General features: G+C 36.2%; 1 long non-coding RNA gene across 1 annotated transcript in view; it reads right to left on the bottom strand.

The window, feature by feature from the left end:
• Nucleotides 1-17: 17 nt before the first annotated feature.
• Nucleotides 18-24,701, bottom strand: part of LOC140843422 (uncharacterized) — a 529,360-nt gene continuing 504,676 nt past the window's right edge. The window contains exons 6-7 of the long non-coding RNA XR_012121167.1: nt 5,742-5,902; nt 18-4,462 (exon numbers count right to left, since the gene is read on the bottom strand). This is a non-coding gene — a long non-coding RNA (uncharacterized lncRNA). The remainder of the gene's footprint in view (nt 4,463-5,741; nt 5,903-24,701) is intronic.

The following is a 24,701-nucleotide window of genomic DNA, read 5'->3' as shown; positions in this document are numbered from 1 at the left end:
AAGCCACTTCACAAAAGACGATGTCTAAAAGGCCAATAAATATCTGAAAAGATACTTGACACCATTAGTATTAAGGAAATGGAAATTATAACCTCAACTTAACCATGTTTCCAACCCCCTCAGAGAGCTTAAAAAAAATAAAAGTGAAATCAAAGAAGGAAGGGAAGGGAAGAAAGAAAATATTGCAATACCAAGTATTGAGAGGATATGGGGCACAAGAAACTCTTCTACATTAAGAATATTATTTGATAGTATCTCTTAAAACTGACATGTGCATTACTTAGGACCCAGAAGTTTCACTGCCAATGAAAAAGCATATATGTATAAAAATGTACAAAGCAACATTATTCTTACATAACAAATGACAATTAAAAAATGGAAAAAAAACTAACATTCATCAATAGGAGACTGAACGAAGAGTAATATAATTTTATATAACATTGTAAATGAACAAACTAGAGTTACACTCACCACATGTTTTAATTTCATAAACCTAACACTAAGCAAAAGCTCTAGACATACAGGAGTTACCTTGGGAAGGAGGCAACTATGACTAGAAAACAGAAGTTTCTGGTGTATTGATAATTTGCTATTTTATTATCTGGGTCGTGGTTGCGTGGATGTATCATTTTGTAAAGATGTCTTGCATTGCACGCTTAAAATGTATGCATTTTTTCTGTGTATATCATAATTTAATAATTAAAAATGAAAAAAGAACAGATAGAGTAATGAAAATATAGAAACACCTTCACTATGGATAAAGTCATCTGGTTGGGAACACCAACAATGACTTTACTGGTGATGAGCAAAAAAATGAGTGGACGCTTGGAAAAATACAGTTGGTTAAATTTTGTAAGGCACCAGCATACAATTCCATGCTACACTCTTATTACGTATCCCAGAATTGGGTAACATATCCTGGTGGATACAAAAAAATCTCTCATAACATGATTTTTATTTTTTTGTAAGTCTACTGGAGAGCCAAGGTATATACAGCCAAAATAAAGAATAGCCCTAGTAGGTTTGTAATACATAGAATTACATAGAAGAGATTGTAATATACAGAAATGATGAAAATAATCAATATTGGAAGAATAAGGGCAGAATTCAAAGGGTATTGAGTGGGGCTCTGGATGCAAAATATACAGGGGTACAATTTTTGTCTCACCAGAGGGTTTTATATCTGGCCACAAGGACCCTTTAGAGAATATTAGTTTGTCTGATTGTCTGTAATAGGGGAGTTTAATTCTGCAGTGCTTTCTTGGGATTTTTTATAGCATGTATAGTAGATAAATCGAGATATTTTAAAAAAATAAGATTCACCATTTGCTTCCCTTGAACTCAGTGGAGAAGGATTTGGGCTGAGCAGCATAAGTGGCAGCTGAGAAACTGCCTTGCCAGCCTGGTCACTCTGTGACATCGCTCTGTCTTCCCTGGGCTCCCCAGAATGGCCCTGAGAGCTCATTCCAGGTAAAAAAAAAAAAAAAAAAAGAGAGAGAGACCAGAAGGTCAAACTTTGAAAGAGGAGTCATGGCAGATTTTTAAAAGACCAGGGGTTTTTATTTATTTATTTTCAAACTGCATTTGGCTAAAAGAGTTAATTTCCCCTGAACCTTCAAGCACCCGATGAGCCTGCACCTCCCAAGGACTCTTTTCTTCTTTAAAAGCACAATTGTTGTGCAGTTTCTCCCAGGTGCAGATTCATTAGCACTTGACTGGCTCTCCTTGTTTGCTGACTACTCGTGGAAAAAGCCATTTACCCTGGTGAATGTCAAGGTTAGTGCAAACTGTCCTTGCCATCAGTCTCTCTGGCAGAAGGTCAGGGATAAGCTTTCCTCAAATGGGCAGCGTCAAACAAAGCAGAGACGGACTTAACTCACCAAAAGGAAGAAGGAAGCCCTGCTCTGGAGTTGATAAACATTCCTGTGAGCTCTGAGAACAAAGGATTAACTCTTCCCTTGCCACTTCAAAAACTGCCCACTGGAAGATGCCTTATAATATCTGGATATTTTTGAAGCTGTGAAATGTGCATGTAAAGTAATGAATAACTATATTCATCCATATCTATACCCAACTATCTATCTATAGTTGATATATAGATAGATACCCAGCATATCTATCTATACATTATCTTGTTTGTTTAAACAAGTATTATACTTTCAATGCACCCAGTTTAGAGGTGTGTCCCATTATTCTAGCCTTGCTCTAGTTGACCTTTTTTTTTAAAATTTTTGTCATTTCTCTCCTTAGTTTACTTTTATAGATAGATAAGTTAGAAACCACAAATGAAGAGCTGCCACAGTCTAAAATAGATCTTAATTTATTTACATAAAATAATACAATTTTGAAGTTGGAAGGAACCTCAAGACTAACCTAGTCTAACCTTCCACTCAACAGATAAATCCTTGGCAGCTGTCACCCAACCTCAGCTTGGTTACTCGCAGCAACTGAAACAGCCCTGCCTCACAGGATGGCTGCTCTGCAGTGGGGAAACTTTGTTGCAAAGAAAGCTTTACCTTATACTTACTAAAATCCATCTCCTTGGAAATCCAACCAGTTGTTTCCATTGTGCTTTCTAGCATGATGAGAGCCAGTGCTTCCTCAGCACAACAGCTCTCCAAACATCATGCAACACAGAGGTACTTCTGTCTCTTAGAAACTACCCCACTTCTCACATGACGTGACTTCCAGACAAGACATTATTCTGCTTCAGCTCCTCTGCCTCACCACTAGTAATGACCACTAGTTTTTGCAATGTGTGCTTAAAACATGAGATCCAGAAATGTGAACCATATTTCAGATGCTGGACTATGAACTTCATATACATATTTGTATAATATATTATGTATATTTATATATTATGTAGTATATATTTTCAATACTTTCAATGCATCATGTCCCACATTGACTAACAAAGGAATCAATTAGTACCAAGAAGACTTTTTGCATAAGCTATAGCCAGGCAGGTTTGCTTTTGTATTTCTGTATTCCAATCACAAATCACATGACAGCTATATGTTTTTAGTTACATCAAATTTTCAACATTATTTGTTTGCTACACACACTCAGCTACCTGCTATATTAACATAACAAAAGTCCATATCATTCTTACAGAAAATACTGGGGACCCTGTGTACTTTTCTCTTGGGCACACCATTTGCTGTACTCACCCTTACTATTTTTCCCTTTTGGTTTTGCTGGACAAGTATGTTTCTCTATTTCAGTTATCTCCAGAGCTCTTCACCAAATCACTAAGATATAATGCCTTGCATAATTTTAATGACCTAAACACCTTCCCCAAAACACAAGTCTTGCTCTTTGGCATGAATCATCACTTACTCAATCAGATAGAATTAGAAATTGATGATTTGTACTCATGGGTGCATTTCTCCCACATAAATTAGAAATAAGACATCTCAGAGGTGCTTATGTCCTCTGCAGATCATCTTCTGAACATGATCCGGATTTTGCTTTCTTGTGACTTTTTCAAATCTTTGTTTTAGACTTAAATCATGTGGATTTTTTCCCCAGGCTTTCTAGAATTCTTCCACATCATATAATTATCTGAAGCATTAAAAAGTGTTCCTTCTTTACCTTTCCTTCACTCACCTCCTCCTCTGGCAAGGAGACAAACCACTACTCATAGTGTTGTTGGGCAGCTGCATCTGGGGAGGTTTCTCCGTGTGCACTAGGTGAAAACTACACCTGCATGGGGGAGGGCTTTTTACTCTGAATGAGAAAAGAATTCTCAAACAGGTGGAACGAGTGTCAGATAAAGAAGGAATTCATTAACACGAGAGCAGTAGTGAATAGTAGCAGCCATGCAGGCAGCAGAGAACAAGGAAGAGCAGAAGGGGAAAAGGGAAGCTCATTGCACTCCTGCTAGGCATAGAGCAGATCCCTTGCTAACTCTTAAAGCCAGAGTCACCTGGAGTCCAGTGTCTCAATCTGCACAGCATGGGAACTAATTCCCTAGCACACCAGGATTTGGGGAACCTGCAGAGCACTGAATGGAATGAAATTATGTTCTTAGAACTTCCCAAAGGCAAAGAAAGGAAATTTTCATGATCATACAGCTGCAGTCCTGTTTGGGTCACCCAGGTGATGGGAACTTGCAAGCTCAGATCGGAGATCTCAGTACCCTTTCCCTACTTGTCTAGAGTAGAACTGAGACAGAGTGAGGACTTGTGCTTAAGTCTAGAAACCAGAATGAAATAGCAAAGTAACAAAGATGCTTACCACTGGAAGGGCACAGAGACAAAATGCCATAAGTTGAATAACGAGAAGTCTTTATTTAAGGCAAAAAGCACACACTTGAAGAAAGGGGAGTGTGGGCAACCTCAGGGAGAAGGTGCACTTGGAGGCTTAGGATTCTGTCTTTCAAGGCTTTCAAGAATGGGGCAAAGGGCAGGGGAGAGGAGGGGAGTGAAGGCTTGACACGTGGTCTCATGATGTCCATCTCCTGTGAGAGACATTGTGTCATTGTCTATACTCTGTCCTCTACTATTTTTGCAAGATTAACTTAACACAAGGAATTTATTGATCCTGTTCTTCTCCAAGATAGTGGTTACACAGGGAACATACCAGTCAGGGCTGCTTTCCCTGCCTTAAGATAGGCTGTTGGCTCATTAGCAAAGAATATATGGGGATTCTTACTTCTTAAATCCTTGGTTTTTAAAATGAAATCTTAGCCTTAAGATGGAGTCCCTCATGTTCTTACTATTCTGTTTATATTTTGGCATTTTTCATCAAAGGCAGGAAAAGTTCTTTATGATGCTTGTCCTACATTCCTGCCCTGCCTCAATAGCACATGCAACTGTTCAGAACTTCAGGGAGGAAAGTTACCCTAGAACTCCAGAATGTGAAGATGATTTCTGCAGTGTCCACACTTGCTGGAGGCCCATTATGAATGGGTGTTTTGTGTGGCTTCTCCTAGAAACTGTCTCATAAATCATCATGGCAGACTACTGTCTTGTGTGTTCATTCCTGAATGACTTGATTTTCATTTAAATTGCCAGGTGACTTCACCCTCCAACCACACTCTTTCTTTCACAATCTACAAAGGTCTTAGCAATGGACACTACCTTATATTACTAGATGCCAGTCTCACCTTCCTTAGCACACTTTTAAAAACACCAAGAACTTTAGACAGCTTTTCTCTCGAGTTTCTTCATCTTTTAAAGAAAGCCTGTTTTCCTTGCATTTACCCCCATTCCCTACTCTCACAGCCATGTTAACACTTGCTCAGACACTTCACAACTTACACCTATGAACTTGCAATAACTTCCCAACTAGTTACCTTATCTCTAGACTCAAAGCTCCAAATCCATCCTGTATGCAAGTACAGAATGTACTTCTGCATTTATTTCCTGACTTAAAATCTCTTCATTTTTCCAATATGAACCAAATACAGTCTCATCTCTGTATCTACACTTTCCTAGTTGTAAAGCAGTTGTAGGTACAATAAGACTTTATGTTTGAAAAACAGGTGGCATTATAATAGACATAATAAACAATATTGAGATCCTATATAATTATTACTCTTTTCCTTAAAAAAGATCTTATATAATCATCACTCCAGTTTGGACAAGAATGAGCCATTTAGAACTCTGCCAACCATAATACAGCCTTCACGAAGCCCAGCCCATTTAGATAATCCCAGAAAACGCAGACAGATACTGACTGACCTTGTCCAGGAAGTACTAAGAAGAAAACAGTTCTAAGTTAAGTTTGATTATTACCTTTGATTCTAGTACACCATCAGTGCTGCAAGGTTTCATCAGGCCCCTTGCTGCTATGTGCGGAGGGCTCCACAAATGTTTCTCTTCATCTCATCTCCCACTATTGATGGTATAACATGCGCAGGTAGGGAGGAGAGAGGCTCATTCATTGACTGCACCTGCTAAAAGGAGGAAAATCAATTTTCATCATCCAAAAATACAGAACTGCTGGCACACAAACTAGTTGCTCAAGGTCCCTAGGGCCCAGAAGGGGAGACCCACTAAGAAAGACATATGCTTAGAACAGAAGTCACTACTCTCTCCATGCAGCCATAATAATAAAGGAAGTGGGGAATAATGAGGTGGAGGATGGAATGTTCTGTGTAGCTCTCCAGTTCTGCAATATAGAGACATTTTGCATTAGTATATCAGTTGGGATCTTTCTGAAGATAATCTCTAAGTTTTGTTCTTCTAAATGTTCTCAAATGCTAAATTTAGTTGAAAGGTAGAACCTATTGTGAGTCACCTTTTACTATTAGTTCAACTCTTCACTACTTCTATTATTAATTTTTCCTATTAGATTCTTTTCTTATTACTGATCTTTCAAGTTAGAATTTCAACATTTGATACCAGAGATGATTTGTGGGGAAACACGAAAGTATAGATCTGCATTTAAAAAAAATAAATCTCACAGAGGGGCTGATAAAACCACATACACCTTGACACAAGTGAATGTTACAGTATGTTTGTAATTCATATTTTAATTATATAAACAATAAGCAAACACACATTTTATACATTCAAACAATATATAGCTAGATAGACTAAAAGAACAAACATGTCACTTCACATGTCCTGACCTCACCTCTCTCCACAGACCTAATCCCTCTGTTAATGCTAATCTTCCTGACTTTGCACTATTCACTTTCATAAAATACATATTCACATATGTGCGCTTAGTATATAAAGAAATGGTTTTCTTCTGCATAAATGGGCTAGTATTCAATTCTGTTTTATAACTGTTTTTCCATTTAATATGTCCTTTGAAGATCTTTCTATTTCAGTATTTGTAAATCCACCTGTTCTTTTAGATTTCTGAATGGTGTTCCATTAACATGGGTGAACTTAATTCACATAAATATTTCACTACTGAAAGTTGTTAGGATCTTTTACCCCCCAATTTTTCTCGATTACAAAAGAAACATCACAATTGCCACAATGAAAATCATTTTATCATCTTATTTATGTGCTTTGCAAACATTGCTCGAGTAAATACTGAAAAGTGAAAATTCTAGGTGAGAGTCTATGAGAATTTTGATAGAAACTGACAAGTTGCCCTTCTAAAGACTATACAGTTATATTACTACCAGTAGTATATGATGGTTCTTATTTCCCTACATATACTCAAATGCTATATAAGTGTTTTTAATCCTTTACAGTTTTTTTTTCATTTGAATGTTCCTGACTTTTTAAAGGTTTCTGTTTGTTTTTGTGTTGAACTGACTAGTCATTTTCTTGGACAGTGTATTGAGATACATGCTTTTCTTCTTGAGTCTCTTGTTTTCTTTCTCGCTCACTCCAGATAGAAATGTGATAGATAGGCAGATAGATAGATAGATAGATAGATAATGCTTGGTCATTTTTTTGACATACTTATGTATATTTTACATATTTTTACATACTTTATATATGTTAAATTATATTTTATGTATATAGTTACATATATTCAGCCTGTCATTTTCTTTTTTTTCTTAGCTTATGGAATCTTTGTCATACAGAATATTTAATTAATATGTCATAAAACCTGTCAATCTTCCCTTGTGGTTGACTTCTATTTTTTTTCCTTTTCTGCCTTCTCAACCCTAAGGTTTAAAAAAGTGTCCTAAATGTTCTCTTTTAAAACCTTTATTGCCTTTGTTTTTGCTTTAAAAAATAAACAACTTGTGCCTTTATTATTTCATTTAAATGTTTATTGAGAATGGGTATTGATTTATATGAAAGAGATTTTATTCTTTACTGGGATCCCATATTATGTATTTTAATCTATTAATTACTTATTTAATTATATCAATACATTTTCTCATACTGAACCATTCTTGTATTTCTGAGATACATCTTACTTGTTTGGGATTTAGTATTACCCATTACTAGATAAAATTTTTTTGTATTCAGTATGTTTATCTTTATCTGCTTACTTTTCATCTATGCTTAATAATAAGACTTTTAGTTTTGTTTATTTGCTTTTTATATAGTATTGTCTCTTGTTTTGGAATTAAACATACTAACATTGTAGAACAGATTGGAAAAGTTCTCTTCATTTTTTTTCTAGGTTCTGGAATACAATACGATTTTCTTGAGAATTTGGAGAATATAATTATTTAAACTTCTTTAAATAATTCAGAGTAGAGAAATAGAGAAGTGCAAAAAATACAGTTCATAGTTCAATGATTATCACAAAGTGAAACTCCATATAATTTTCATCCAGATCATGAGACAGACTATTACTAGGACCCAAGATGACTACCTTTCATGCCTTCTTCCAATCGCTGCACTTCTTTTCCTCAAGTACGATCAACATCTTAACAGTACAGTCAACATCAACATTACTGAATGTTGTGGAATCAATACCATGTGTCTCCTTTCATGTCTGACTTCCTTTGTTGAACATGTTTATGAATTTGTTCCATGTTTCAACATGTAGACATAATATATCCATTTCATTACCTTATAATATTTCATTGTATAGATATACTATAATTTACTTATTTAGTATGCTGTTTCAGGTTTTGGCTATCAGAAACCATGCTTCTATTGACAGTCTTTGATGTTTTTTGGCATGCATGTGCATGCATTTCTATTGGGTATCCCAAGGAGTAGGAATGCTTTAGCTGGTAAGGCCAGTGCTATTAATTGTCATTCCCAGTAGCAGGGAACAGCAGCAATGATCCATAGCCTCTATTTTTCCTACAGCTTTCCACTGTCATTCTTCATAAATCAAGTCTCCATATATGTGTATATCTGTTTCTGACTCTGTTCTATTTCAAAAATATATTTTCTAAGTATATATCTATACCACACAGTTTTTGCTGTTGTAGCTTTAAGTTTGATATATAATAGAAGAAGTCCTAGCAAATATGTTTGGTCCTTTTCCATAAGAATTTTAGATTTAGCTTGCTAATTTCCATAATTCAAACTATTGGAGAATTTGTTTGGGATTGTAGTTACTCTAACTATAAATTTGGGAGGAACTGATATTTGAGTCTTTCAATAAATTAACATGTTATTATCTCCATTTATATAAACTGTTTTCTCTCAATATTGTTTTGTAGTTTTCTGTGCAGCAGTTATAAACATCTTCCTTTAGATTTGCTACTCTAAATAATTACTGTTATGCATTGAAATGCTTTCTTCTGAAATATTTCATTTTCTTCTGTTCTGAGCCTCATATAAAGAAATGTGATTTTTTATTTTTGCTACACCCATTTATTAGTTTCAATAATTCATATGAAAGATTAAAGATTTTATTATGATAATTATATCATTTTTAATAATGAATATTTTAATTCTTTCATTTCTCATTTCTTTAACTTCTTTTTAAAATCTTACTGCCCTAAAAAGGACTTCCAGTAAAATGTTGACCAGTACTGGTAGAGTCATCCTTAAATCATTCCCAATATTGAGTACCTTTCAATATTTCAACATTAAGTCTGATATTTGCTGCAAGTTTATTTATAGTTAAATTTTATCAAAGGAAGGAAATTCCATCCCTACTTTGCTCAGATGTAGTGCTGATGTGTTTGAATAATGAGTAGCAAATGTTTCTAAAAGAGCCTTTTTACATTTACTGAAAATATGTTTTTATTTTCCTTTACTGTGTTAATATGAATTACATTCATTAATTTTCCAATGTTAAACTTTGCATTTTGGGAATGAAACTAACTTGATAGTGAAATGTGATGATTTTTATTTATTGTTGCATTAGTTTGCTCCTTTCTGTTTAAAAATCATCATCTATGCTTATAAAAGATAATGACCTGCAAGAGTCCTTTTGTAAATCTTTGTCACTTTTGGTTACAGGGGTTATGGGGGTTATGCACACCACATAAATTTAGTTGGAAGTTCACTAATTTTCTTTTTGTTTTCTATTCTCTGGAGAGGATGTATAAGACTGTCATAATTTTCTCCCTAAATAATTGGTAGAATTCACTCATAATGCCATCTGGCCATGGAGTGTATTTATTAAAGTTGGCTTTTCATAAGGGAGTCATTTTTGTTTAGCAGTTATGTGTATTTAAATATTTCTTCTTATTCTCATTTTTGTAAGAGGAATTTTCCCTAAAATTTGCATTTTTTAAATATTTTAACATGTCTAGTATAAAGTTGTTCATAATATAAGCATATTATTTATAAGATCTGTAGCAATGTCCTTTTTCACTCCTGATTTTTACATTCATTCTCTCATTAGTTTTATTCAAAATCTGAAATTTATTAATTTCAGAAATATTTCAAAACATATCCAAAGTTAACGTTTGGCTTTATTGCAAAATTGTTTTCTAGTTCTTTAATTTCTGCTGTATTTACAATTTTCTTCCTTCTACTTTCTTTGGCTTTCACACTGTTATTTTATACCTTACTTTCTTTAGATGGATGCTCAGATTATTTTTTGATCTTTATTATCTTCTCATACATGTAACTAAATCTGTAACTTCCCTTTAAATTTCCTTACCTGGAATATGCAAGTTGTATTTACATTATCACTCATAAATTTATAATTTTGTCTGTAATTCTTTTTTTGACTCAAAATCTATTTGGAAGTATACTTCTTAATTTCCAAATATATGGGACTTTACTAATTATCTTTGTGTTTTGTTTCCCTGCTTAATTTGCTGTGTGGTCAGAGAACATATCCATATTTTAAAATTTGTTTAGACTTCCTACAGGAATCAACATATAATCTATTTTGGTTAATGTTCCATGTGTACTTCATATAAATTTATATTCTGCAGATACTGGATGCAGGATTTTATATCAGTCACATGTTTGCTAATTGTATGTTCAAATATTCTATTATTCTGTCTTATCATTTATTCTTGGTTTTGTCAGTTAATTCAGACAAGTGTGTTAAATGTATCACTATGGTTGTAGATTAATTAGGACTTTTTGGTAATTATTTTGTGTATATATGTATATACACACATATATACATTTACTTTTAATATTTATTTTCAGTGATAACAGAGATTAACATTAGAGTACAAATTCTTGACATATTAAAAAGTTATAATGACAGTACTTCCATCTTTACCCAGGCATTTCAATGACCTCAGAATATTTTAATTCCATTTCCCATTCTCATATCTTGTAAGCTACTATTGTATATTTTGATTCTCAGTATATGTGTAAAACCCTAAAACACATTATTCATATTTTATTTTTATACTCATTGTTCATTTAGATGTACCCATATGTTTACCTTTTTGTACTTTTCTCTCCTTTCTTAACATTTTAAGTCATTTTATTTTTTTCTAAAGAATACCTTTTGGAATTGCTTTTAGTTAATGTTACAGACGTTTTTTTTTACTGTTTTTCAGAACGTGTCTTTATTTCAGAAGGATACCTTACTAGTTATAACATTTTTCAGAAGGATACTTTACCACTGATAAAATTCTAGGTTAATTTTTTATTTCTCAGCATTTTGAAGATACCATTTCAATGTTTTCTGGCTTCCGTTGTTTCTGTTGTCAGTCAAACTGTGGCTCCTTTGAAATTTTTTTTTTTGCTCAACTATTTTAAGATCTTACTCTTTGTCATTAGGTTTTAATAGTTTTACTCTGATAGGTATAATTTCTCTTAATTTGTTTTACTTGGGATTCATGGGGATTCATTTATAATTTGTATTTATATTATAGATATTGTCTCTTCAAAACTACTTTCTCAAAACTGTTTTCCTTCTAGATATGTCTTATCATGTATGTTAGAACATGTCCCTTTTCTCTCCTCTGTACTGTCCTTCAGTTTGTTTTTCTATGCTACATTTATGACTTTTTCCATCTATGTACTAGTTTCTTATTTCTTTTTTCAAATGTACCTCATATGCTCTTAAATCTTTGCATTGAGTTCTCAACTGTGGCACTTACACTGTTCAATTACAGCATTTTCATAAAAGTTTCCAAATATTTATTTTTAGCTTCACTGAAACCATATGGATCTGCTGAATTCAATTTCCTCAATAGTTACATGACTATTAAAAATATCTGTTGCATGTTGAGTGAGTTTAGTAGTTTACACTTTTTGAGAACTGGTCCACTTCATCTAAGTTGTCAAATGTATGTGTGTAGAGTTGCTCATATTAATTCCTTAGTATCATTTTAAAGATACTTCTAAAGATACTCTGCAGAGTTTGTTATGCTGTATCCTGTTTCATTCTTGATATTGGTAAATTGTCTCTTCATTCTTTTTTCTTTGTCAGTATTATTAAAGGACTGTCAATTTTATTGATCTTTTCAAAGAACCAGCTCTTTGTTTCATTGACTTTGTCTTAGTATTTTCATTTTGTCTAATCTCTAATCTTTGCTTTATTATTTCCTTCCTTTTTCTTGCTTTCAGTTTATTTTGTGCTTTTTTTCCTTCTTTCTTGAGGTCAGAGCTTAGATTATTGATTTGAGAATTTTAATTTTTCTACTGTAAAAATTTCCATCTCAGAACTATTTCATCTGTGTCTCACAGTTTTTGGTATATTGTGTTTTCATGTTCATTTAACTTAACATAATTCTTTAATACCCTTTGAGACTTGCTCTTTGATCTATGAATAATTTTGAGGTGTATTGTTTAATTTCCAAGGAGTTTGATGATTTTCTCATTATAATCCTACTACTGACTATTCATTTAATTGCACTGTGGTCAAAGGACACAACTGGTATTTCAATTCTTTTAAATGTGTTAAGCTTTGCTTTATGACCCAGGATACAGTCTAGCATAGTATATGTTCCATAAGTACTTGGAAGTGTATGCTGTTGTTTTGGGTGGCATATTCTATAAATGTCAAATAGATCCTGTTAGATCACCCATAACTTTACTGATTTTCTGTCTAGTTGTTTTATCAATAGTTGAAAGAGGGATATTGAAATTTCTAAGTATAATTGTGGGTTTGTCTACTTTCAGTTTTATTTCACATATTTTCAGCTTTGTTGTGTGAAACATACATTTAGGATCACTATATCTTCTTGGTGTACTGACCAATTTTAATGAGTATGTAATATTCCTTTCTGTCCCTACTTATTTTTTTTACCCTTAAGTCTACTTTATATAATATTAATATAGCCATCCCTGCTTTCTTTGAATATTTGCATGATGTATCTTTCCCTAAATTATTTACTTTCAATACACCTATTATCACGATACTTGAAATAAATTTCTTATAGATAACATGTCAACAGGTCATTTTTTCATAATGCATCCTGCGAATCTTTGTCTTTTAATTGGTCTATTTAAACCTTTTATATTTAATGTGATTATTGATAAGTTAGGGCTTAAGGCTGCCTCTTTTTGTTGTTGTTGTTTTCTATTTGTTACCCCTGTTTTTGTTTTCACTCATTTCTTTTTCCTGTCTTTTTGTGAATTAATTGTACATTTTTATAATTCTATTTCAATTTATATGCAGTGGTATGAAGCATCTATCTCTATACATTTTTAGTGATCTTAGGTAATACATTATATATACATACCTTATCAGATTTCAATGGTGTCATAATTTTATCAGTTTGAGTGATGTATAGGAACATTATCTCCCTTTACATAGCTTTACCCTCTCACATTCATTAAATAATTGCTTTAATATTTCTTCTACATACACTGAGAACCACTTTACATAAAAACAATTTAGAAAACTCAAGAGAAGAAATGTCTATTTTAGTTACCCAAATATCTGTTCTTTCTGTTATTTTTTCATTCTTGATATTCTAAGAGTTCTTTTTTCTTTTTTTTAATCATTTCCTTTTTGTAAAGAGAACTTAGCCACTCATGTAGGGTAGGTTTACTAGGGGAAAATACTCTCAGTTTTCCTTCATCTGAGAACATCATTTATTTCCCCTTCATTTTTGAATTAAGACAGAATTCTGGGGGTACCATCAGCAGAGTAAAGACCTCTAAAATCTCATTCTTCTATAAAAGCCATGAGAGAGCTGGGAAAAATAGCCAAATAACTATTTTGTAATTTTGGAAATTAACCAAAGCCTTGCAACAATCTAAAAAGTGTGTTTATTCAAGAACAATAGATAAACCAGATAAACCGATAAGAACAGGAAATGGTGTAGCATTTTAACTTGTGATTTTCCAATCACTCTCTCTCTAAATCCACAGAATCCTTGAAAACTAAAGTCCTCATAATCAGAGCAGGTGTAAAAACCAGCAGTTGTAATGTGTACAGAACAGGTTTGTATCTCCTCAGATGTTCCATACACATAGAATTGTCATTACGTTACTTGTCTGGAAGTTTCCCAGAAACCCCAACATGCATGACTTTTCTTTATTTCACTATACTCAGAGCTCACTCTCTAAAAACAGCTTTTTCCCCAGAAAATGTTCAAGACATTTAAGGGGATCTCAGTATTATTGTTTAGCATATCAGCCAATAAGCTAACTGTGCAGATATTTCAGTGGCCACACATGAAAAGAATACAGATATTACAGAATTAGTTGAGGAAAGTAATTAAACAATCACAAAAATAACATACAGCAGCAACAATAAAACCTGGAGATGGTGGGGAAACCTGATTTCTAGAGTTGCTACATTATAGAACTTAAATATATTTGAAAAAGATGGGTTTCCAATAGTCAACAGAAAATTATGAGGTGTAAAGACATAAGAAATATGGCCTCTACACATTAAAAAGTCAGTCAATAGAAACTACCTTCATGAAACTCAGAAATTGCATTTAGTAGATGGACTTGAAATAAGTATTTAAAATATGATCAAAGAAAACCATGACTAAAGAACTAAAGGAAAGAATAATAATAATGTCTCATTAAATAGAGAATATAAAAATAAAAAATAAACCCTAATGTCTGCACAAAAACCTGCACACAGATGTTTATAGCAGCTTAATTCATAATTTTCAAAACTTGCGTGTAATAAAGACATCCTTCAATAAGTGAATGGGCAAATAAACGATGGTATGACCAGACAGTGGAATATTATTCAGTGCTAAAAAGAAATGAGCTATCAAGCTGAGGCAGGTGTTAGTGGGATTCAGGCAGACAAAACTCAAGGCCCCAGATGCAGGGGCCATGAAAAGCTGGGAAAAGACATGGAGGAAACTTAAATGCTTATTAGTAAGTGAAAGAAGTCAATCTAAAAGGCTATATCATGTATGGTTCAAACTCTATATTCCAGAAACAGCAAAACAATTCAGACCCTAAAAAGATCTGTGGTTTCCAGGTGTTAGAATGTAATGAATAGTGGAGCATGGAGAATTTATAAGGCAGTGAAAATAGGTTTTATGACACTCTAATGATGGATACATGTCATTATACATTTATCCAAACCCAAAGAATGTACAACACCACAGGTGAACCCCAACCCAAAGTAAACTATGAACCACAGGTAGTTATGATGTGCCAATGGAGGTTCATCAATGGTAACATGTACCATGCTGGTGGAGGCTGCACATATGGGGAAAGAGGGGGATATGTGGGAAAGCTCTGTACCTGCTCATTTTTCCTGTGAATCTAAAATTACTCTACTATTTTTAAAAAATAGAATTCTTGAGTGCAAATCAAGACTGGTTTATATAACTCCATGATTCTGTCTGTTGTGGCCTGGAATCTCTAAAAAACTAGTCTGAGGCAAAGGTTAATGTATAAATAGTTTATTTGTGGGCAGGTGTGGAGTATAGAGAGAGGAGTGTACATGAGAAGAAAAGAATGCCAATACAAGGTTGCTTTCCTGAGATACCACCATTGTGGATGACCTAGTGCAGTGTCCCATTGGCTGTCAGAGAAGCCTTATGAAATACATCTCAGGACCTGACAGAAAGAGGAAAGCACAGATCTATTGTCCCCCATCTCCCACAGGTAAGGGTACTTAGTAGTCCCAGGCTGTGTTCATTCTTCTTATACACCACCACTAACATGTGTGGGTTAGTACTTCCTTGACTTCGAAGACATTCCTGCCAGTGTCCCATGTGAAGGCAATGATTAGAGATTCTAAAGATCAGCAAGGTAGAGGTACCGGAGTGAAGCTGGTTACTTAGCAATGGATGGAATGACAGGTGTGCACAAGAGATGAACACAACTTCATATGTATGTATTCAAACTCTGTGACTCAGATTCCTTCTGTGTTTTTCCTCTTAACCCTTGGCCTGTAGCTTCCATTCTTCACAGCAACTTTTGGTTAGAAAGTCTAACGATATGGCCAAAACTGTAGGCTGACAGAAGCAAGAAGGAGAAAGGGCAGCTGGGTCACCGGGTTTTTAGCTGAGCACATTGCCACACCCCAAGTGTGGGGGAAGAGGAGAATGGAAACCAGAAGTCTGTCGCAACTCCTGAGGAGAACGTGAAGTGGGGGCGGGTATCTCTGTGCTTTTGGCCTTCCTTTTTGAACATGAAAATGTTTTATCCATGGTCATGTTCACCCAAAGTAATTTCATTTCTCACCTCCCACTCCCCCGTTTCCTCTTTATTGCCCCAGACCTTCAAATGCATTTTTCTAGGGATACTTCAAAACTGATAACTTTCCAATTAATTATCCCATTCCAGATGATTTTGCAATTCTACCAAAAAAGATTTTAAAGAGGGACAAGCTCTGAAGGTGGAAAATCAGAACTCCATCAATGTGTAAGCAGGGAAGAGACAAAGAAAGAATAGAGAGGGTGATTCAACACTGCATATTGTCTGTTCTCTCTGTACTAAGACTAGAGCTGTGTTTTAATGTGGCCAAATTCTATAAACTGAGCCTAAAGTTTCTGGTAACCTCTGCCTAAAGTATTTCCAAATCTTTTGTCTGCTACTACAAATAGCCAGTTACGCTCATTTGTATCCCAACTTCAGTATTTATAATATATATACAAACAAATAAAAATAAACATGTATATATTTCTTGTACCCTTAGAGTGCAAGAGTAGGATATTAAGCCCTTTGATTCTCACTTTCTCTGCCCTAAGTTATCCTCTGTGCTAAATGCAAATGGAGATAGATGAAGGCCAAGCAGTGTACAAATGAAGGAGACAATCAAGAGACCCAAGGGAGGACACACGACCCCTGCCTCTTGCAAATCAGGAATGGTCAGAACCTTACCCCAGGACTGTTGACCAGTATGGTTCTTCCCTCAATCTTATCTAAGTGGCATTTATTTTAATAACAAGTTAAACTCATTATGCGAATTGCACAATTCTATTAGAATATTGTTATCCCATGTAAATGCTATTAGTGCCACAAATGAACTACTCTATGTGAAACTGCTTAGAAAACTATAAAGCACTTTACAAATGGAAGAAAAATTATAATGTCCAAGAGAGAAAAACATCATACTAAACTGGAATCATAAAATGCTACAGCACCCACTGATGCAGCTCCAATTTACAACTTCACCCTTTTTGTGTGAAAAGGTAAAGGGAAGCAAAGTGTTTTCTTTGTAAATCCCATTTCTATGACTAATGCTCTTCTACAACTAACATGTAATTTTCTTTCTTTGATTTGTTTTCCCATCTTACCCGACATATTTTATATCCCTTCTGTCTTCCTAGAAGTGCCACTTCGTTGATGGGGGAGGTAGGATTTTGCAAGAAGTTTTAAAATATGCTGTTAATGAATGAATGGAAAACGAATTACTTGTTAAATGCATTAACACAAATCTGGGTCTGAAATTGTTTCAGAATTAATCTGGGACATATGTGCCCATCTTTGCCTATATTTGTGGGGGGCATGATACATGGATTTCCATTTGTATATGAGGAAGTTTTTCCTTTTTAACACAAACCTGTCTACAACAAAGAAAACTCATTGGCAGGTTTATCTTATCTTTCAAACTGTATGATTAAAAAAGATAAATTTCTAAATTATGCTACTTGTACATTGGTTTTATCATCATTCACTTGCTCTCCCCTCCATAGTCCCCACTCCATCCCAACCAACATGTAGTCTGTATACAGGTAAGAGGATTATAAATGAACTACACACAAAGTGAACAATCACACAGCTTCCATTCAATGGATTATAATAGTTATTATTCCCTAGACCTAGTTGATGCCTAAAATGCTTTATTTTTGTTTTTCCAAGGCTCATTTCTTCTTATTAAATAAGGAGTTCTATCAGATTATTATTCTCTTAGTACAGAGACTGTATTTTCACTTTAGTTCAAACAAAAGCTCTGATATAAAATGCTATTTAATAGCAAGGATAACTTAAGAGTCCCCCCATAGATACTGTGAATATGTAGCTATTTCCTTTGATGGAAATTAGCTAGCCATAGGGTTCCATTAGCATTCACATTTGCAGATAAGTATTATATTTTCCTAGATATTTTTAAAAACTTAGCTCTCAATTGATAGCACTGCCAAAAACTACAGCCAACGTCTACATCAGACAAGATCAGAAACAGATTATAACTTGGCACAGAGGCCCTTGCCTCTCCGAAGACTAGGGCTCTCCTTTTTGGCGAGCGCTTCTAGAAACTTAACATCAGTCTTTCAGTCAGAAGGAATTCTTAGCTTACAGTGGTCCAGTGTCTTTTGTCCATTTGATAGCTCTTGTCTTCAATGGCCTTATCAGTCATAACTACCTGATCTTAATCATCCTCAATCCTACACTGCAAACATTCTATGTATTTGTTTCAAGGGGGGGTCATTCTCCCTGGCTTATACCTGCCCTCAAAGTCTCAAGAGAGAAAAATGAAACTCAAACACCATTCTTCAGCTACATCTGTTTCCATAGTGCAACCTAGACTAGTCCATGTTATGGACTGAATTCTGTCCCCTCAGAATCTTTATGTTGAAGCCCTATCCTCCAGTTGACTGTACTTGGAGACAGGCCATTTAAATGGGGTAATAAAGGTTAAATGAGGCCATCAGGGTGAGACTTCAGTCCAGTGTGACCATTGTACCTATAAAAAGAAAGACCGTAACCACAAAAGACCTCAAATAGCCAAAGCAATTCTGAGAAGGAAGAATAAAGCTGGAGGCATTATGCTCCCCAACTTCAAGCTCTACTAGAAAGCCATAGTAATCAAGACAATTTGGTACTGGCACAAGAACAGACCCATAGACCAATGGAACAGACCGGAGAGCCCTGATATAAACCCAACCATATATGGGCAATTAATATACAGTAAAGGAGCCATGGATATACAATGGGGAATTGACAGCTTCTTCAACAGCTGGTTTTGGCAAAACTGGACAACTACACACAAAAGAATGAAACTGGATTATTGTTTAACACCATACACAAAAGTAAATTCGAAATGGATTAAAGACTTGAATGTAAGTCATGAAACCATAACACTCTTAGAAGACAACATAGGCAAACATCTCCTGAATATAAGCATGAGCAACTTCTTCCTGAACTCATCTCCTCGAGCAAGGGAAACAAAAGCAAAAATGAACTCATGGGACTACATCAAACTAAAAAGTTTCTGTACAGCAAAGGACACCATTGTCAGAACAAAAAGGCATCCTACAGTATGGGAGAATATATCTGTAAATGATATATCCAACAAGGGGTTAACATCCAAAATATATAAAGAACTTACATGCCTCAACACCCAAAAAGCAAATAGCCCAATTAACAAATGGACAGAGGATATGAAGAGACAGTTCTCCAAAGAAGAAGTTCAGATGGCCAACAGACACATGAAAAGATGCTCCACATCACTAATCATCAGGGAAATGCAAATTAAAACCACATGAGACATCACCTCATACCAGTAAGGATGGCCAGCATTGAAAAGACTAAGAACAACAATTGCTGGCGAGGATGCGGAGAAAGGGGAACCCTCCTACACTGCTGGTGGGAATATAAGCTAGTTCAACCATTGTGGAAAGCAATATGAAGTTTCCTCAAAAAACTAAAAGTAGGAACACCATTTGACCCAGGAATCCCACCCCTTAGAATTTACCCAAAGAATACAAGTTCTCAGATTCAAAAAGACATATGCACCCCTATGTTTATCGCAGCACTTTTTACAGTAGCCAAGATATGGAAGCAACCTAAGTGTCCATCAGTAGATGAATGGATAAAGAAGATGTAGTACATATGCACAATGGAATACTATTCAGCCATAAGAAAGAAACAAATCCTACCATTTGCAACATGGACAGAACTGGAGGACATTATGCTCAGTGAAACAAGCCAGGCAGAGAAAGACAAATGATTTCCCTCATTTGTGGAGTATAACAATGAAGCAAAACCGAAGGAACAAAATAGCAGCAGACTCAGAGACTCCAAGAATGAACTAGTGGTTACCTAAGGGGAGGGGTGTGGGAAGGCGGGTGGGGAGAGAGGGAGAAGGGGATTGAGGGGTATTATGTTTAGTACACATGGTGTGGGGGATCACGGGGAGAACAGTGTAGCACAGAGAAGGCACATAGTGGATCTGTGGCATCTTGCCGCACTGATGGTCAGTGACTGCATTGGGGTATTGGTGGGGACTTGATAATATGGGTAAATGTAGTAACCACATTGTTTTTTCATGTGAAACCTTCATAAGAGTGTATATCAATCATACCTTAATAAAATTTTATTTTAGAAAAAGAAGAGAGACCCTAGGGGTATGGAAAGACCTTGTGAAGACACAGTGAGAAGGAGACCATTTGTCAGCCAAGAAGAGAGGCCTCAAGAGAAACCGACCTTACTGGCACCTTGAGCTTGGACTTGCAGCATCCAGAACTGTGAGAGAATAAATCTCTGCTATTTCAGCTACATAGTATGTGGTATTTTGTTATGGCAGCCTTCTCAGACTAATACAGTCCATCTCAAAAAATTTTAAGTAAGGTTGCAGGTTGTAAAAATCCCCACAGAGACCTTAACTCTTCATTAGGAATGTGGAGTGCTATCTAATGACTCCCCCTCCCCCAATATTCCTTCTATCATGACTCTTAATTTGTTTGAAACACCCCTTCCTTCCCTGCCTGTCCATGAAGTGACATGGAATCCAGAATAGCCAATTACGGCACCTTTCACCTTGACTGGTGGTCATTCTGGGAATAAGCACATGATCCACACTGAACAAATCAGAGCCCATCCCTGTTTTATAGTTTTCTTAAAACTGAAACAAACAGAAAAAAAAAGAAGTAACTATTTCTCATATAGTCACAAGAGTGGCCACAGGAGAAAGCCTACAATGTGGAGAAAGCCGCTCCCTGGGAGGAAGAAGCACACAGAAGAAGCCGGGATAGGAGGAAAGAGAGAGAGATGCCATCACTGAAGAACTCATCTCTGAGATTCCCCACCACCCTTCCACTCTATCTGTGGGAATAAATACACTCTTCTTGTGCCTAACTTACTTTAAGTTGTTTCTCTGTCATTGGAAGTCAGAGTACTTCTACTTCATGATTACGAAGAATACGAAAATAATTCTTACTTTCTTTCCCCACTTACAATCTGCTTTCCATCTCTCCTCACTCCCATTTGCTAATTCACCACTCTTTGGGGGCTTGGCCAGGAAAGTAGCAGGAATAAAATGGGGAATTTTATTCAACCAGAGCAATTCAACCAAAGAGATTAGTATTCCTTTATAGCTACTTTTTAGCATCTTCTCTGCATTCCTCCAGTTTCCAGCACCCACAAAGCTGCTGATGCTCCCACGGAGGTACCCCCGTTTCAGGCAGCTCATGACTCAGCAGATCTTTCTCTCTCCCCCTCCTTTTCGCCCCCTGGCACCACCAAGTCTTGAAACTTTGTTTATAACCTTTTCTTTTATTCTCTCCCAATTTAAACATATCAGTTCTGTAGCCTATACCCTTAGGGACCCACTCAGTGTCCATCTAGTTCTAATTTGGTCAAGCATGCTACTGGTTCATAATGGATTAATATTTTATTCTCCCAAAGAACATTTACATTTTTATGGTGGCCTTAAGCAAAAGGTGCTAATCACGTGGTTATTTCATGTAGTAGGAGAAGCACAACTACGTGGGAACTGGTTTTGTCTTAGCACCTCTTGACTCACATCATGTACACAATGGCACGTCTGCCCATCTGGTCGGTCCTGCCCTTTGGGGTGATTCCATCCCCACTGCCGCTAAGCCTCCTACTCTACAGGAAGCATTTGCTTTCCTCTCCCCGGAGTGCCCTTGCCTCTCCTCCCTCTGGTCGATACCACTGCTCACCTCCCCTTGCTCTATGATTGCCTTCCTCAGTGTCTATAGTTTTATTAACTCAGTAAATTTAGATTCTCTTAAAGAGCACATCAAAAGTTCAAGCCATGCCACACAGCCCTAGAAACAGTTCTTGAAACAGAAATGATGACTCCAAAGTTATTTCAGGTAAGAACTAGCAAATGTCATCAGAATGTTCCTGGTCATTTTATCAGTTTTAATTGAACAGTTACCCCAGAATCTATGGTTTATGGGGACCAAAGATAATATGGGGATGTTAAATGGCAGGAACAGGGTTCACAATCAATGCAATATGGGCACTTACATTAAAATTTTGGTGCTGCAATTTAAGAAGAGGCTTGAAAAAAAAAAAAACAGGATGTCTTTAGAAGGCACTGGAAAGAGATGACAGGAACCACCCTCCATGGCATTAGAGGAAATGCAATGAAGAAAGAGAATGCAGATACAAAAGCTTTTCTCAAGGCTCGGAGGCTCCTTATGTAGGAGGGAGAGCCGAGTTCTTCTGGACTGCACCACAGGACAAAAATGGGATCATTTTTTAGTATAAATTACAAAGAGGAATTTTAAGGGAGACTTTCCAACAAACAGTATTGTCCAGCAGTGTTCTCCAAACAGTGTTGTAAGCAGTTAGCTGCCTTACACAGTCATTACTGATAGTATTTGAAAAAGGCCTAAATGCCCATTCACTAGGGCATTGTAGAACAGCTTCCTGCACTTGTGGGCTAGACAATGCCCATGGCTCCTTAAACACTGTGATTCCACCATTCTGTGAAACCATCAGCTGGCTTTCACACACATAGCGTCAGGTTTTTGCATGAGTTCTGGGAATAGCTAGAGGAGGTGAGAAACAGCACGAGTCAGAGGAAGCAGCACGTCCAACCTATCACCTGTTGGCAGTTTTAGTCTTTTGATTGGCTTCAGCCTGTTGGCTACTCACCTGCCCGTTTATTCTCTAAATGAAGTACTCCAGCAATTGAGTTCAATTCAACAAGCACTGATGCTGTGTTACTATAAATCATCGCAGTCCCTTCCTCCCTGAGCCCTACAGTGGAAGGAGTAATTGGTTAATTGCCAGAGTTGTTAACAAGAATTAAGAATTCAAGGGAATTGGCTAGGAATGCAGATCTGTTGCAATATGGTTAGAACAAATGTGTTTGTGAAGGGGCAGAAATGTAGAAATATGCACACCTAAGTCAAACCAAATGAGGCTTAAAGTCCTTTATAAAAATGCCTGAGACTTAGTTTGTCACCGTTCCCTTCCTTAAGGGGCTAGCAGTTTAAAAAAAAAAATGCTTCCTCCTTAGCTCCTTTCCCTGCATCTTCCAGCTGCAGAGTCCAAAGCAAGCACATTTTACATCCCGTCCCTCAGCTCTCACTTCGGGCAGACACATCTCCCCCTACTTCATCCACTTTACTCACCCCACTTTTTTTTTTTTTGAGACAATCATCCCTTCTCATGTTTTGATTTTCTCTGTCAAAGGAATGGATGAAGGAGAATTTTCAGAAAGGATAAGAAAAAACCTAACATATCACCATCCATAAGGCCTGAATCCACGGGCATGTGCCTCACCGCGATATGAGTTCGCCTTAGCAAGAACAAGGATTAGACCCGTTCTGTGCTGGGCGGCCCTCTCTTGGGCATGGCTGAGTAGCCTGTAGTTATCTAGATGTTTCAGGCAGCAAGAAATCTAACACCAGCCATTCTTGTTTGCACAGCACTTTGTTTTTCAAAGTACTTTGTTTTATTTGCTGTTGTCTTGCCAGTGGGTTTCAGCCCTGGGCAAGTTCATGGGGATTCAGTGAGACTAAAGAATGACAATGGAATGTTCTTGGGGTGAAAGGGTTATACCCAACTTTATTCCCACAGTGGTAGGTCAGTCACTAGAATCCTGTCCACTCAGAGTGGGTCTGCATGCAGCAAGCCGGTCTCTGCCTCTGGGCCTCTCTACTCTCTCAACTGTTTCAGTCTCTGTCCTCAGTGCTGCCACCACTCCAGTCTCATCTCTGCTCTCCTGCAGCCTTGTAGCCATGCCACCATGTCACCCAGAACACTGGGCAGAGTTCTTTATATAGAGTCAATAATGATGTATTGCCCATATGTGTGTTGTGAGCTAGCCAACCAGGGCCAGGTGAGAATCCTGGCCATAGGAACCTTCACTGTATCCACACTGATAGCAATACATACAAGTAATATGATTCCTACTCCAAGCTAAGTGGAAACAGAGCAGTTACAAAGCCAGTACTCAATGCCAGATTTCCTATCTCCTATATCCTACCTTCAACTTTCCATATCCTACCTTCACTGGTAGGTTAGCCTGTCGGCTCCAAAAACCTGAAGTGCTCATTTTTTTGTATGATCTTACAATTTCTTCAGAAATTTGATAGAATAGGGTATAGACGAGAACAATTGAATTCGATTGCCTATATTCGTTCCCAGCTTTACTTTGATATAATTGACATGAAACATTTGTAAGTGTAAATGTACAGTGTGTTGATTTGATACATTTTTGTAAGGCAAACTGATTACCACCATAGTTTTAGTTAATACCTCCATCATATCATATAACTAGCATCTTCTTTGCGGTGAACAGATTGAAGATTTACTCTCTTAGCAACTTGCATGTACACAATAAAGTATTATTAACTGTAATCAGCA

The sequence above is a fragment of the Manis javanica genome, chromosome 1, assembly GCF_040802235.1.
Source record: "Manis javanica isolate MJ-LG chromosome 1, MJ_LKY, whole genome shotgun sequence".
NCBI lineage: Eukaryota > Metazoa > Chordata > Mammalia > Pholidota > Manidae > Manis > Manis javanica.
The sequence above is the reverse complement of the archived record's forward strand: the minus strand, read 5'-3'. Positions and strand labels throughout refer to the sequence as shown.